Source organism: Mya arenaria, chromosome 5 (assembly GCF_026914265.1).
Source record: "Mya arenaria isolate MELC-2E11 chromosome 5, ASM2691426v1".
Classification (NCBI taxonomy): Eukaryota; Metazoa; Mollusca; class Bivalvia; order Myida; family Myidae; genus Mya; species Mya arenaria.
In genome coordinates, this window is record NC_069126.1 from 1,927,437 (window position 1) to 1,945,985 (window position 18,549).

Consider the following 18,549-nt stretch of genomic DNA (forward strand, 5'->3'; position numbering starts at 1 on the left):
TATCCTGGTATATAAATACATTTGGGCCATATGTTTACAAGTCGTATTGTCAATACCGCAATACAAAAACCATTGTAGAAAAACATATTCTAGTACAATGAGGAGTACACAAGTATACAGATGACAAGTACAAAATACTACATAAATATACACAAAATAGTTAGTGAACTGTTTCATATACGACTATAAAGGAACTGCTTTTATAAAGATAATTTCTATTAGAACTCTTCAAAATGAGAATATTACAAAAGTTATAGCAGAACTTACATCGTGGCCTTAGCTTGATCCTGTTTTAAAAAAGTTAGTTTGAGAAATTGGGGTCAGGTGTATATTTTTATTAAAGAATGTCGTATGTACTTCAATAATCTGAAGTCCATTTGATCGTATACAATGGCAAAATTATTAAAGAAATAATTATTTCCCAATTGTTCATTTCTGTTACTGTTTTAAGCTTAATGTACACAAACATCTAGCAAAATAGTAATAAAAATAATATTAGTATGATTTTATTTCACGACAAACATTGACTAAGATCTTTTTTGAAACGGGCCCCAGGTGATTCATTTAAAGGTACTCTCTGGTGGTTTGTTAAATGCACTTTTAACGGATTACTTTTTTTTTTTAAATATGAAATAAAGTGTTTTAAATCATCGTGAGTGTTAAAAACTAAGATACTGACAGCTGGAATCCTTCAACAAATGTTGATGTATGCTCAAATATTGTCTTTGAAGGCCACCATTTCCAAAACTGCAGCTACATTGTGATCTAATATGACAAGCCAATTACGTACATGCAGCGCATCAACTTGCTTATCTAAGACGGAAAACCAATTTAATACATGTAGTGCAGCAACTTTCTTATCTAATATGACACGCCGATTAAATGCATGTAGCGCAGCAACTTTCTTATCTAATATGACACACCGATTAAATGCATGTAGCGTAGCAACTTTCTTATCTAAAATGACACGCCGAATAATGCATGTAGCGCAGCAACATTCTTATCTAAAATGACACGCCGATTAAATGCATGTAGCGTAGCAACATTCTTATCTAATATGACACGCCGATTAAATGCATGTAGCGCAGCAACTTTCTTATCTAATATGACACGCCGATTAAATGCATGTAGCGTAGCAACTTTCTTATCTTATATGACACGCCAATTAAATGCATGTAGCGCAGCAACATTCTTATCTAAAATGACACGCCGATTAAATGCATGTAGCGTAGCAACATTCTTATCTCATATGACACGCCGATTAAATACATGTAGTGCAGCAACTTTCTTATCTAATATGACACGCCGATTAAATGCATGTAGCGCAGCAACTTTCTTATCTAATATGACACGCCGATTAAATGCATGTAGCGTAGCAACTTTCTTATATAAAATGACACGCCGATTAAATGCATGTAGCGCAGCAACATTCTTGTCTAATAAAACACGCCGATTAAATGCATGTAGCGCAGCAACTTTCTTATCTAGTATGACACGCCGAATAAATGCATGTAGCTTAGCAACTTTCTTATCTAGTATGACACGCCGAATAAATGCATGTATTGCAGCAACTTTCTTGTCTTAAATGACACGCCGAATAAATGCATGTAGTGCAGCAACTTTCTCATCTAAAATGACACGCCGGTTAAATGCATGTAGTGCAGCAACTTTCTTGTCTAAAATGACACGCCGGTTAAATGCATGTACCGCAGCAACTTTCTTGTCTAAAATGACACGCCGATTAAATGCATGTATTGCAGCAACTTTCTTGTCTAAAATGACACGCCGATTAAATGCATGTGGTGCAGCAACTTTCTTATCTAAAATGACACGCCGATTAAATGCATGTGGTGCAGCAACTTTCATATCTAAAATGACACGCCGATTAAATGCATGTAGTGCAGCAACTTTCTTAACTAAAATGACACGCCGATTAAATGCATGTAGCGCAGCAACTTTCTTATCTAATATGACACGCCGATTAAATGCATGTATTGCAGCAACTTTTTTTATCTAATATGACATGCCGATTAAATGCATGTAGCGCAGCAACTTTCTTATCTTAAATGACACGCCGAGTAAATGATATAGCGCAGCAACTTTATTATCTAATATGACACGCCGATTAAATGCATGTAGCGCAGCAACTTTCTTATCTTATATGACACGCCAATTAAATGCATGTTGCACAGCAACTTTCTTATCTAATATGACACGCCGATTAAATGCATGTATTGCAGCAACTTTCTTATCTTATATAACACGCCGATTAAATGCATGTATTGCAGCAACTTTCTTATCTTAAATGACACGCCGATTAAATGCATGTAGCGCATCAACTTTCTTATCTAATATGACACGCCGATTAAATGCATGTAGCGCAGCAATTTCCTATCTAAAATGACACGCCGATTAAATGCATGTTGCGCAGCAACTTTCTTATCTAAAATGACACGCCGATTGAATGCATGTAGCGCACCAACTTTCTTATCTAATATAACACGCCTATTAAATGCATGTATTGCAGCAACTTTCTTATCTTAAATGACACGCCGATTAAATGCATGTAGCGCAGCAACTTTTTTATCTAATATGACACGCCGATTAAATGCATGTACCGCAGCAACTTTCTTGTCTAAAATGACACGCCGATTAAATGCATGTATTGCAGCAACTTTCTTGTCTTAAATGACAAGCCGATTAAATGCATGTATTGCAGCAACTTTCTTATCTAACATGACACGCCGATTAAATGCATGTATTGCAGCAACTTTCTTATCTAAAATGACACGCCGATTAAATGCATGTAGTGCAACAACTTTCTTATATAAAATGACACGCCGATTAAATGCATGTACCGCAGCAACTTTCTTGTCTAAAATGACACGCCGATTAAATGCATGTATTGCAGCAACTTTCTTGTCTAAAATGACACGCCGATTAAATGCATGTGGTGCAGCAACTTTCTTATCTAAAATGACACGCCGATTAAATGCATGTGGTGCAGCAACTTTCATATCTAAAATGACACGCCGATTAAATGCATGTAGTGCAGCAACTTTCTTAACTAAAATGACACGCCGATTAAATGCATGTAGCGCAGCAACTTTCTTATCTAATATGACACGCCGATTAAATGCATGTATTGCAGCAACTTTTTTTATCTAATATGACATGCCGATTAAATGCATGTAGCGCAGCAACTTTCTTATCTTAAATGACACGCCGAGTAAATGATATAGCGCAGCAACTTTATTATCTAATATGACACGCCGATTAAATGCATGTAGCGAGGCAACTTTCTTATCTTATATGACACGCCAATTAAATGCATGTTGCACAGCAACTTTCTTATCTAATATGACACGCCGATTAAATGCATGTATTGCAGCAACTTTCTTATCTTATATAACACGCCGATTAAATGCATGTATTGCAGCAACTTTCTTATCTTAAATGACACGCCGATTAAATGCATGTAGCGCATCAACTTTCTTATCTAATATGACACGCCGATTAAATGCATGTAGCGCAGCAATTTCCTATCTAAAATGACACGCCGATTAAATGCATGTTGCGCAGCAACTTTCTTATCTAAAATGACACGCCGATTGAATGCATGTAGCGCACCAACTTTCTTATCTAATATAACACGCCTATTAAATGCATGTATTGCAGCAACTTTCTTATCTTAAATGACACGCCGATTAAATGCATGTAGCGCAGCAACTTTTTTATCTAATATGACACGCCGATTAAATGCATGTACCGCAGCAACTTTCTTGTCTAAAATGACACGCCAATTAAATGCATGTATTGCAGCAACTTTCTTGTCTTAAATGACAAGCCGATTAAATGCATGTATTGCAGCAACTTTCTTATCTAACATGACACGCCGATTAAATGCATGTATTGCAGCAACTTTCTTATCTAAAATGACACGCCGATTAAATGCATGTAGTGCAACAACTTTCTTATATAAAATGACACGCCGATTAAATGCATGTAGTGCAGCAATTTTCTTATCTTATTTGACAAGCCGATAGCAACTTTCTTATCTAAGATGGGAAGACAATTAAAAACATGATATAAACATGGAGCTGAAATTCACTTCATTATTTTTGGAAAGATACGCACTTACGTGTGTTTACTTTATTTTAAAATAAAACAAACTTTAACCAAACTGATCCTGGGTCGTAGATTAATTAAATGTTGATTTCCTATTACCTTCGCTATGAGGGTTATTTAAATGCGTCAGTCAAGTCCCTTGTAGGCACAAACATTAAAATGGACAAACAGTCGATAGTTCAGGTAAAAGAAACCGTTAACTTTAAAGCGAGTTAATACCATGAATCAAACTTTTAACGAAAATATGTTTATTGCTTCAGAGGCAGCTATGTAGCGGAAAAAGTTACGAAACGAAATCTGCAAAACCCTTATCATTTTGCGAATTAGAGGGGGTGCTGAAAAGGTTTTGACTTTAGTCGATATTCAGACTCTGTATGTTTAAGCAAAATCAACATATACGTGTATTTAATGTAAGTTTGGGCACGTGTGGCAGATTGTTTGGTCATCAACAGCACTGTACGTTAATCGTACCACTGTTTCATCAACGTTGAGAGCCATTACTCAGATTTTTGTCTGAAAAATAACTCAATGATGTGTTTTGATTACAAAAGAACACAGATGGATCGCATTGGTCTTCTTGCAAGAACTATTAATGAAGCCAATACATGGTCAGGGTCATTGGTCGGGCTGTGAGTCAGAAATGGTGAAGATATATGTTTAACATACCATTGTATACATAATAATTATTTATATAATTATGAGAAACTGTAAATGGTTACATCAACACATCTCCGAGCCATGTTATCACCTATAGCCAGCGTATAATCTGTAGCTCGGTAGCAAAATATAACACTCACATGGTCGTTCAAGGATATTATCACTAAACCACAGAATTAATGACTTCAGTATGGATCTTTCGTTTTCATAACTTATCAGTTTCTTTGTCATGTCCATCACTTCCGGGCAAACCGCGGCGCACCACGTGAGCGCAGTAACTGTCACAATACGAAGTTCCGGTGCTCTGGGCGGCCCGTCCACGAGGCGGCCGGACGAGGTTTTAATGTGAGAGCCGTCACTTGTGCTTCGCAGGTCAACTTTGTCACAAGGTAAGGCAGGCTGGAGTATTGATATACTTCTGCTATGAGCACAAATTCATGAGCCCGTTAAATAGAGTTTTTAATTGTGAATTAATTGTGAATTAAAATTATTTACGTTCCATATATTTGTAATTTGGCTTTTCATATGTGTGTGAATTAATCTCATGTCAGTATAAATTTTGCAAAAACACGGGACGGGAGGTGAGTTTTTTACAAAGCAGGTTCGTTAAAATAAGAGGAATATTGTTCTTTCTTTACTTTGGTAATCTGTCTGGTAAGTATTGTTTATGTTCCTGTTTGGAGCAAATTTGCAGATTACTTTTGCATTACGAATTAAATTGCTAAACCTGTTGTGTTTTTTTATCTAGACAAATTTATGAAGAAAATAACAATACTATAACAAGTATGTTTGTCAAGCGGCTGATGTTTCTTGTGGTGTTAATTAGTAATACATTAGTAATTGTGGTCTAAGTACTCAAAGATTGTCCACCTTCTTGTTTATTTTATAATCCTTGGAAATTAATGTTTCGTTTTTCCAGCTGTTACCATAGTTTCATTTGATTACTTTAGTAAGTCACTTTGATAGTAATACAATAAAATACACGAGCCCAGTATCGGGAAATATAGCGATGGTAACACAATTAATTTAAGTCTGTATTTGCGTTTCTCAATCACCTGACTAAACTAACCGCACCTGTTTTTTAAAGAGTATTCGGTGGTCATATAATTTTTAATTAAAGCGTTTGGAAGTTAAAAAAAAAACCATTTCAATGCCCACTGGAAAAGGGAAGTGTGGACTTGCCCTGTTTAAAGACGCACGGTTTAGGCCCAGCAGGCCCCGTGTTCTCGAAACTTATTATATATCTCGTATAAGAGGATAAAGATAAGCTCGCTATTTTTGTGTTTCAATAATGTGCGTTATATTTACTTCATTAAGAGGTTTTTTATACTTAAGATATGAACTATCATTATAATAATTACAAGAAACCATTTTTCATAACAAAATTCAATAAAAGTATTTTGGCTGATTGATGAAAAAAGCTTAAGAAATTTCGAGAAAATGGGGCCAGACTCTAAACACAACGACATAATATCAACCTGACAGAGAACATATAATTTCAATTTTCTTCGGACAATTCTTAAACTAACTATTAATGACCCTACATGACTCGTAGCCAAAACAATAAAAACTGGCGTAACAAAAATTAGTTCCGCTTTCTCTCTCGACCCTTTTTTGCATCCGACCCTATTTTTGCAACCGACTTTATTTGTTTAGTATTTGCCACCGGCTAAATTTGATCAGCCCGCTAATTACTCTTTTCATATTTCGGTAGTTTATTGCACCGGAAAAAACGCATAAAGGAACTATTTTTAAAGGGCGCATTAGTTAAAGCTGACCCAGACAAAATGGCCTGTTTTAAAATTTGGATAGAATTCCATATTCAGACAAACTTGATATAAAAATTGATATATTCCGACCTAATGTCCTTATTCTTGGCAGTACATGTATTATCGAAGTAACTGTTTTTACCTTCAAAAATGTAACGTATAAAACAAACAAGAAATATACACAAAACACAAATGATAACTCGATTGCTATATGATTTGTTGTGTGTCTTGTATGGTTCGTGTTGCATTAGTAGGTTTGTCTCTGAAAGGTAAAAGACAAACAAAGACGTAAAATATTAAGTATATTTTTTTTTTTTTGTATTTTAGTTATATATTTGGCACCCAAAATTCTTGAGATTTAAAGCCAATATAATATACCAGTATTGTGTTAATGGTAACCAATATTACAGGACGGCAAGATGAGGTTGTCCAACATTCTGTGCGTGGCTGTAATGACCGTGGCCAGTCTGACGTTCGTCATGTGCACGTACTCCGATTACTCGAGTTACTACTACCCTTATTACGATCAAAACACCGGCGGGTCCAGCGGGGGATGTAAGTAGTTCCAACCTTATTACAAAACATCTGTTTTACTAACTTACTTTTACATCCATTATCCTGATTTTTATCAAAGGATGTATACGTATATGCGAGGACTACTTTTGGTGTGTTACGTCAGCAATATGTGGGTATATTTTACTATTTGTATATAATTTTAGCGCAACGTCAGGTATGCGTGCAGTTAAAAAATTGTGTAAATCCAGCGCGAAAGGACACACTAAAATTTATGTACATTGCAATACGGACAACACTGAGACATATGCCGTTAATGAATATGGAAATTGTAACTGAAAATATCTTTTATCCTTAAAATTTCAGTGTTAGCGCTGATCGGGTTCCTGTTTTTAATGTTCATCCTGTTCGGACTGGACACACGCTCCAGAATTAACATCGTTAACCAGTCTGGGTTCAGTACCAGAAAATAAGTGGAATGGCCATACAGACGCAGTGGTAAGAAACATTTCTCACAGATTTACAGACTCACATGAGGTCCTAACAGGCTAACAGAACATTTAAGGCTATCGCTCAGGGATATTCTGTGCTGAGTAATGCTCACGCTGGTATTTTAGTAAACATCATACTTTGCATCAACACACTGTTTAAATCACGAATTTTCTGTAAAAATATTTCGTGATATAAATTTAACACGGCTTTATGGCTAAGAAAAAAAATGTCGTCTCAAGACCATGCACTCCCAAAACATCTTGCCAAGTTACTTGGCACATCTGTAACTTTCTTCTCGCTCCTTGTAAAATAAATGATATAAGTAATATCATATGCTTGCATATACGCATACTTGTTTTATATTGCGACCTATGGATCCCTGGAACGGTTCATCGAAATAGAAAAGTCACTGAGTGCGTTCCGCTCGTAGATAGTCTCATTTGTGTAACAAGACACCCACATACACTTAAGAGCCTTTCCTTGCTGTGATTGTTTTATGCAATAAAGATGACTAAATTACAGAGTTCCTATTTCGGGCAAATGTTCTAGAAGCAAGCAGGAATAGTTTTTGTGTGCAAATAAAACGTTCAACGTATGAAAAATACAATATCGGCGTGCATGAGACTGTCAGGTGACAGGAACAGTGGGTGCAGGATCTTCAATTAGCAACAATTATGCGCATTTAAGGAACTTTTTTAGCATTTTTTTAGCATTTGGATAAACATTTTGTTCCCTAAACGCCACAAGTCGACTGATCCATACCAATGCAAAATATATTCTTCAACTATTACTCCACAATACTTAACTCTTCACTGTTAAATAAAAACACAAATGGTGTACTTAAATTATTTTAGCCAATACCTTTTACTTATTACACTTAAGTGTGTAATGAAGCACAAATAATAAGTTTAATTAGGAAGAATTCTGTCAATAAAGCATTGCCATTTTGAAACCATCTATAGCAGGTGCAGATATATTTCCGCTCAACATACTAAGCGCAGGGTTCTGTCATTCTTGGTTAGGAAAACCACAAGTTGGATATCCACGCGTAGAGTCGCCAGATCAAAATCGTCAATTACTCTGAAGCGGCTGTTTATATGGACTAGATCTTCAATCAGCAAACCTTATATGTTCTATCTTTTTAACAGGATCCATAACGGACGAAAAAAAATCATTGGATGTATTAACAGCATAAATGACAAAACAATGGCTCGATTGTTCAGAACTTTAACTAAGTTCTGAACAATAGGCCCATTTTCTCCATATAAGGTATTAAAGATAAAAACGGTTAACTCCAAGACTGCTAAATGAACGAATGAGGGCAATTTAAAACGCCAATAACTTTTGATCTTTTAAAATATCATGTTATATTGAAGGGTTATTTTGTGCAATATGTCACAATAATGTAGTTAGCGTCTGCAAATACATTGCATTGTATATTGATATTGATTTTGAGGGTGTTTTCATCTTTTTAATATTCTTTTACAAGCATGGCAACTGGCTTCTAGATAAAAAATCTTAACGAACAAACACTCGTTACACTTTGCTGAAAAATCCAGTTAGTATTTTCAAAGAATGAGATTGGCCTTAGAAATAAGTTACATATTTGTGACGTGTATATTTGGTAAGAGACGACTCCTTAAGCATTCATTTACCGTAGAGTTATCCATGTCACTCTTAAGGGGTTAAAACCCCGCACCCACTGCATGCAAGTAAGGCGTTCTACCAAACGATCTAGCCGACCTGGAGAACTCACATCTATCCGACCTGGATAACTCACATCTAACCTACCCGGATTGCTCTAGCCAACCCTCATAACTCACACCTAGCCGACCCGGGTTGCTCTAGCCAACCCTCATAAGTCACACCTAGCCGACCCGGGTTGCTCTAGCCAACCCTCATAAGTCACACCTAGCCGACCCGGGTTGCTCTAGCCAACCCTCATAAGTCACACCTAGCCGACCCGGGTTGCTCTAGCCAACCCTCATAAGTCACACCTAGCCGACCCGGGTTGCTCTAGCCAACCCTCATAAGTCACACCTAGCCGACCCGGGTTGCTCTAGCCAACCCTCATAAGTCACACCTAGCCGACCCGGGTTGCTCTAGCCAACCCTCATAAGTCACACCTAGCCGACCCGGGTTGCTCTAGCCAACCCGCATAAGGCACACCTAGCCGACCCGGGTTGCTCTAGCCAACCCGCATAAGGCACACCTAGCCGACCCGGATTGCTCTATCCAACCCGCATAACTCACACCTAGCCGACCCGGGTTGCTCTAGCCAACCCGCATAAGTCACATCTAGCCGACCCGGGTTGCTCTAGCCAACCCGCATTAGTCACACCTAGCCGACCCGGGTTGCTCTAGCCAACCCGCATAAGTCACACCTAGCCGACCCGGGTTGCTCTAGCCAACCCGCATAACTCACACCTAGCCGACCCGGGTTGCTCTAGCCAACCCGCATAAGTCACATCTAGCCGACCCGGATTACTCTAGCCAACCCGCATAAGTCACATCTAGCCGACCCGAATTACGCACATCTAGCCGACCCGGATAACTCACACCTAGCCGACCCGGATTGCTCTAGCCAACCCGCATAAGTCACATCTAGCCGATCCGGATTACTCTAGCCAACCAGCATAAGTCACATCTAGCCGACCCGGACTGCTCTATCCAACCCGCATAACTCATATCTAGCCTACTCGGATTACTCTAGCCAACCCGCATAAGTCACATCTAGCCGACCCGGACTGCTCTAGCCAACCTGCATAAGTCACATCTTGCCGACCCGAATTACTCTAGCCTACCTGCATAAGTCACATCTAGCCGACTCGAATTACGCACATCTAGCCGACCAGGATAACTCACACCTAGCCGACCATGATTACTCTAGCCAATCCGCATAAGTCACATCTAGCCGACCCGGATTAATCTAGCCAACCCGCATAAATCACATCGAGTCGACCCGGATAACTCACATAACTGACATATAGCCGACCCGGATAACTCGAATACAGCCGACCCGGAATACTCACATATAGCCGACCCGTATAAGTCGCATCTATTCGACCCGGATAACTCACATCTAGCAGACCCGGAAAACTCACTTACTCTTTGACCTGTCACAACACGCGGGCTGTGTGCAAGACGGTTGAAACTAAACATTTAAATAGAAAGCGATACAACAGTCTTGCCTTTAGCCCTCCATATGTAATACAATTACAATGCGCTCATGTTTTTGTTTTGTCTTTCAGGTCTATTTTGTGATTCGTGTTCTACGCTGCGGCAAGGCAAGATGAGGTCGTGTGCATATTACTTTCTTTGTATTTTACTCTTTCCTGTTTTCGTTGTGTTATTTAATGTTGAAAATATAAATACAATTTGTTTGAAAATGTAATTTGTGCAACTATGATTTACATAAAAGGAACATACCCCAGGTGTTGTTTCTATTGTTATTGTCTGATTAATTTAATCAAGTCTAGGCGACCTCGAATGGGTGATTTAAGTTAAACAGCATAGTGTCGACAGGAATGAAATTATATGGAAAAAGAAAACTGAGATCGGTCGAAGGAATTTAAAACGTTCTATTTTGGGGTCTATATCTGATATATATAATGCCCTTTTGTATCAACTTAGTATTTTTTGAAGAACAAACGAACATTTAAGGAAAAAAGTATTAAATGGTTTGTGAAAAAATAACAATGGTTTAAGTATACTGCTTAAAGCTGTGTAATCCTTCCATGAAATAAATCTGAATTTCACAAAACAGAAAATCTTAGATTGTTTTAAAACTTATTTAATCTTCGAAACGTGATTAATAGCCCGCTCTGTTTTCTGAAGATCGAATTGGACTCTTATTATTTGGTGTTTGTTGTTGCATTCGTCAGAATCGATCTACTTAAAATTACTGACCGGGAATCTTCGATTGTCATTGGCCCACACAAAAATGCAAACACCAAGTATATGCTACCTTTTACTACTGACACTAGTTTAAAGGCGCACAATATAACACAAATTTCACTGCATTATCGTATTTAACTCATTTGACTTAAATGATAAAAAAGCATACGATTTAAGTAGAGATAAAAACATTTTTAGCGATGTTTAAGTGAGTTTTGTGGCCACGTAGCTATTTATTTAAGAAAATATAAATCATATGTATGTGTTGTTTTCTATCGTGAAAATCAAATCAGTTAAAGATGATAATGCATTAATGTGAAATATGCAGGTTGTTTTTTAAAGGCTGTATGATAAAGCCGCTTAATTAGATAAATTGTTTTGAAAATATCAGTGACCTACGGTTGTCAAGAGGTGGCAGGTGGGTGGGTTGTTTTTAGTCTTGTGCCAACGACTTACTTTCTCGTTCCTAAAACTATGGTGTGGCTACGACTACCTTACTCGTTCAAAAGATTTAGTGTGTCGTGGCAGCGACTTGAATTTAACTAAGTCATGTGAACGAGAATATAAGTCGTGAACGCGATATATCAAGTCGTGGGAACGAGATATTAAGTCGTGGCCACGAGATAAAATAAAATCCCACATGCCAACTGTATGCCACCGTAGTGACATGGTCTGTATGCCACCGTAATGACATGGTCTGTATGCCACCGTAGTGACATGGTCTGTATGCCACCGTAATGACATGGTCTGTATGCCACCGTAATGACATGGTCTGTATGCCACCGTAGTGACATGGTCTGTATGCCACCGTAATGACATGGTCTGTATGCCACCGTAGTGACATGGTCTGTTTGCCACAGTAGAGACACGGTCTGTATGCCACCGTAATGACTTGGTCTGTATGCCACCGTAATCACATGGTCTATATGTCACCGTAATCACATGGCCTGTATGCCACCGTAATGACATGGTCTGTATGCCACCGTAGTGACATGGTCTGTATGCCACCGTAATGACATGGTCTGTATGCCACCGTAGTGACATGGTCTGTTTGCCACCGTAGAGACATGGTATGTATGCCACCGTAGTGACATGGTCTGTATGCCATCGTAATGACATGGTCTATATGTCACCGTAGTCACATGGCCTGTATGCCACCGTAATGACATGGTCTGTTTGCCACCGTAATGACATGGTCTGTATGCCACCGTAGTGACATGGTCGGTTTGCCACCGTAGAGACATGGTCTGTATGCCACCGTCATGACTTGGTCTGTATGCCACCGTAATGACATGGTCTATATGTCACCGTAGTCACATGGCCTGTATGCCACCGTAATGACATGGTCTGTAAATCAGAACTCAAGTCCTTTTGTTGAATGATCTATTTTATACTGTTCAATCATAACAATGATCATCAACTGAAAAGAAAAAAAGGATGAACTGTATTAACTATTGTAATCACCGTACTAACTTATTATAATCCCTATGTCCAATATCCTATAGTCTGTATGCCACCGTAATGACATGATCTGTATGCCACCGTAATGACATGGCCTGTATGCCACCGTAATGACATGGTCTGTATGCCACCGTAGTGACATGGCCTGTATGCCACCGTAATGACATGGTCTATATGTCACCGTAGTCACATGGCCTGTATGCCACCGTAATGACATGGTCTGTATGCCACCGTAATGACATGGCCTGTATGCCACCGTAATGACATGGTCTGTATGCCACCGTAGTGACATGGCCTGTATGCCACCGTAATGACATGGTCTATATGTCACCGTAGTCACATGGCCTGTATGCCACCGTAATGACATGGTCTTTTTGCCACCGTAATGACATGGTCTGTATGCCACCGTAATGACATGGTCTGTATACCACCGTAGTGACATGGCCTGTATGCCACCGTAATGACATGGTATATGTCACCGTAGTCACATGGCCTGTATGCCACCGTAATGACATGGTCTGTATGCCACCGTAGTGACATTGTCTGTATGCCACCGTAATGACATGGCCTGTATGCCACCGTAATGACATGGTCTGTATGTCACCGTAATGACATGGTTTGTATGTCACCGTAGTCACATGGCCTGTATGCCACCGTAATGACATGGTCTATATGTCACCGTAGTCACATGGCCTGTATGCCACCGTAGTGACATGGTCTGTATGCCACCGTAATGACATGGTCTATATGTCACCGTAGTCACATGGCCTGTATGCCACCGTAGTGACATGGTCTGTATGTCACCGTAATGACATGGTCTGTATGCCACCGTAGTGACATGGCCTGTATGCCACCGTAATGACATGGTCTATATGTCACCGTAGTCACATGGCCTGTATGCAACCGTAGTGACATGGTCTGTATGTCACCGTAATGACATGGTCTGTATGCCACCGTAATGACATGGCCTGTATGCCACCGTAATGACATGGACTGTATGCCACCGTAATGACATGGTCTGTATGCCACCGTAGTGATATTGTATTGTATGTATGCCATGTAACGGCGCATAACAGCATCGCCGCATAAACAAAATTGACCACGTTTATGCGGTGATTTTCAACGCATAAACAGGACTTTCTTATGTGGCAAAAAGGCACACTTACGCCGCATAAAACAAAAACAATTAAAACACATACTAGTACAATAGTGGTTGATAAAGTTTGATCAAGATCGGACGGAGTTTTTTGTTTCCATTTAACTAAGCTTTGAACTAGACTTTTAGAAACGTAAATTCTGACAAAGATTTAGTAAGATCGGTTTAAATTTGAACCAAACCAATTGATCTTTCTGCGAAAACGTTTGAAATGACGTTTGGCCCGACTAAAGGCGGGAATATATGTTACGACAACGCACAACACCGTCATTTGGGACAATCAGAAAATTGAATCGTCGTATGACGTAAAGTTTGGTGACTCTATGTGTGGTAGGTAAGGAGCTATACGAGAACTAAAATTATTCTGAAAAGAATATCTCAATTTTGACAGAATCAAGGGCCATAATTAAGTCGTTACTGGAACATTTTTTTTAATGCAAGTACACAGCTTCACACACCTATGAATAAATGTAAGTGACTCTGGAGACTCCCATATCACAAGATTTCGGGACGGACGGACATCATCATCATCAGCAGCAGCAGCATCATCATCATCATATGAGAACTCTATTTTTAGCTTTATAATAAATGGTTTAGTTAATACTCTTTATGTGGCGAAAAGGCACAGTTGCGCCACATATAAGCAATTTCGGCTATATGCGTTGAACGTCGCCGCATAAACGTGGTCGCCCTGTTAATGCGTTGAAAATCAACGCATAAACGGAAGAAACAGGCTCGATAGGCGGCGCTCCTATCGGGCTGGTTAGGCGGTGCTCCTATCGGGCTGGTGAGGCGGCGCTCCTAACGGGCTGGCTAGGCCGCGCTTCTAGCCGGCTGGAAAGAAGTTGCTCCTGACGGGCTCTTTAGGCGGCGCTCCAAACGGGCTCGCTAGGCGGCGCTCCTATCGGGCTGGTTAGGCGGGGCTCCTATCGGGCTGGTGAGGCGGCGCTCCTAACGGGCTGATCAGGCGGCGCTTCTAGCGGGCTGGATAGCCGTTGCTCTTAACGGGCTGGCTAGGCGGCGCTCCTTACGGGATGGCTAGGTAGCTCCGAGGCTAACGAGCTGGCCTTGTATTATAGAAAATATAGAAGAAACAGGCATTGGTTTCACAAAAATGCAACTAAAGTCACATAGCAAAGTCGGCAAAGACGCCCTGGTCACCTGACCGTGTTGTTGTTATTAACCCTTAAGCTGCTGATGGCGATTTTAAAGGCTTTGCAAACAGCTTGGAACCAGACCAGACGCCGAGTAACTCGGCGCCTGGTCAGGTTCCAAGCTGTTTGCCACTCAGTCAATATATCCCCAAAGTTTTAAGTAAATTGAAAGAAATTTAGAATAAACCAGACGACATTTTTGAGCAGACGACAATTTACCCAGCATGCAAAGGGTTAAAGTCTCATTTTTACAAAGGATGTATGACTTTCAGACGCCACGGTCACTCATGCTACACTCGCTTACATTGACGGAAGATATATGATTTCTAGTTGACAACGGTCACCCCATGCTACGCGCGCTTACGTTGAACATGTTCAACCAGAAAGCGAGCGTCATAATACTATGTAATAATATGAACTAAAACGCTGCCTCTACGGGCTTTAAGTTTTATTGCCGGAGACGTTGAAGTTAAAGTTTACATAATGAATAAGTGAAACATACTAGGAGTGAAAGGGAAACGTTTTTTCATATATGTTAATGAAACGTGGAAGTCTTTCACCCCATTTTAAATAACAAGCAGTTCTGCTGCATGCTGTTGGCAATTTATTTAGTATATACACACTAATCTACAATTATATTGTATACATTATATATAATGCATTATTATATATAGTATATCAAAGTTTGGAGTTGTTCTTCTCATTTAACTTAAATAGAGCTACCGTATGCATTTGAGATCAAATACACAAACGCATATAAGGAATATGTTACAAACAGAAAATAAATAAAAACTATCACATAACAATGATGTTGCACTGAAGTATATAATAATCAGGGGTAATTATATGCGTACTACAATTGAATGGGCAAAAATCCATTTAAATATGATGGTAAATCATGGCCAAACATTTACTCAATTACTAATAATAATGAAACAAAACTCCCTAACCAAAAACATTGAAGAAATTATTGATTGTAAATTAACTATTTGTAGCCAAGCAACTCTGACATATCATCAGTGAGAATACAGAATATAGTTTCAAGTTTCAAGTTTTAAGTTTTAAGTTTTATTTATAATAAACCAGAAGGTCGCAGACCCATGAGGCATAAAGTGCGCAATGGTGACAAATATAAATAATATGTACTTGTGCGGTAACATATTAAGTTATTAACTAATAAATTTTATGACAATGGCTATAGTATTAGACTGTTACAAAATGTCTATTTGACATAATGTGAAAATCTTTGTAAACAAATACACTCAAATTTTTCAATGTTCCTTCATTTGTAGTGTTAATTAACTCTATAATTTTGTGCATACTATGATGTCGTAAATAGTAGGATGACAATAAAGAGTTTCGAATATCATTATACAATGGACATTCAATAACAAAATGGTATTCGTCTTTTAAAATATTACATTCGATACATTTTCTCTTATGAACGGGTATTGATACAGGTCTAGCTCATCTTCCAGTCTCTATACATAGTCTATGTGAGGAAACTCGTAATTTTGCTAAAGCGATTCTAAATTTACTAATATGTATTAAATCTAAATATGGCTGAGGCTTAAAGTATGTTAAATATATTCTTATTTGTTAGTTACAAAAAAAACAAAAACCTCTAAAAAACTGTTGCAAAAATGTTAAGTATGAAAAAATGTGTTGAATAAAAGTTAAATGGGTAACAATTATATAACAATACAATGACAAATGGTCCATCGTATCCCCTTATAAAATCTTCTTTCTTTTGGTTAAATGATAACAAAATTAAATCATATTTTTAGAATCAATCGAAACCATAACATCTGACGGTTAACGTGTACGTTAACGTGTATACGGTCAGAACGCCTTGAACGTTATGTCGCCTTCCGCGGTTATTACGTTAACGTTATGCGGGTACGAACGTCCGTTACGCAAACCACTATACAGTTTAACATGACGTTTCCTGTCTAACTGACCCGGGTATTCAATAAATGCGAAGATTTTCTTCATTCTATCGCATCTGTATACCTGAATTCACTCTGGTAAGTTGATTTTAATTTGATTTAGCAAGTTTTACGGGGGGAGGGGGGTATATTAAAATTATTCATTGTACTTGGTATTCTAGTGATACTAAAGATAAAATTTCAATACAACATTTTATTGTATTAAAAATAATAATATGTTCTTTAGTCTGCCATGAAATGATATATGTACTATAGAACTTTTAATTCAATTTGATAACGGTCGTAAAGAGAACTTCTTCAAAATGGGAATGAATAAAAAAATATTAAGTTTAGAAAGCGCATCATTAATTATACGTTCTTTATCTGATGGAGAAACACACCGTTATTCATAAGAACTGTAATTCATCTCAAACTGTACTATAGTACAACAATAACATGTAATATTTCTGTAAATGTGCTATTTTAAGAGTAGTATATATCTTGTTCCACAAATGAAATAAACTTAATAAACTTTAAATATATGATTGCGAATATCATGGAAATTAGATTAAAGCGAGACTTTCGGTCTAAGCTTAAGAACTTGTGTTTCTTGAGAACAAAAACGCCCAAGCTGTTACGTGTTCATTTCAACTGGGTCAACATGCAAATGCATTTATTCCAACAAATTATAGGGTAAGGGCGTTCAATGTATCAGTTTTTCATTCATGAAACGTCCAGGTTTATCATAAATACCTTTTGAGGAGTATTTGTTTATATTTGAAATAGTTCACTAACATCATTTTGGTAGCAATACAAGTACATTTCAGCCTATTATTTTCACGATCCCTTTTCTTTGCAGACCATGAAGTGTAGCGTAGTTCTCGCCCTTGCCCTGTGCTGTCTGGTGTCCGTGGCGGTAGCCGACTATTTCGGCTCCGGATATGGTTCCAGCTATGGCTACGGAGGAGGCTATGTTGCCGTGCCCCAATATGGCGCTGGTGGAGCTGGTATCGACAACAACATGTGTACGTTACTTTGCTTGGATTGGGGCTTTTTTGCTTATTTTGTTGTTGTTGTTGCTGTTATTGCACGGTGGTATAAACTAGATATAACGGTCATTGGTCAATTCTCATAGCAATGCATTTATTGGTACCAAAACATCATTTTACACCAGCATAGTATACAAAGAGATGAAAATGAAACAGTAATGCAGTGTCGGAGAAGTAAATCACCGTATGGTCATGATAGAATATACATTGTAAACATGTCGAGCGAGCATCATTAACTTGAGACGCATATTTAGGCCAAGAACGACCGTGTCTAGATGAACAACATCATTGCATTTTGTCTCCAAAACAACATGTTTTCAAGATGTTTTAATACTGCTCTGCCCT

General features: G+C 38.4%; 1 pseudogene; it reads left to right on the top strand.

Annotated features, from left to right (window-relative positions):
• The first annotated feature begins 1,637 nt into the window (after positions 1-1,637).
• LOC128234371 (uncharacterized) lies at positions 1,638-3,364 on the top strand (annotated as a pseudogene).
• Positions 3,365-18,549: the final 15,185 nt, after the last annotated feature.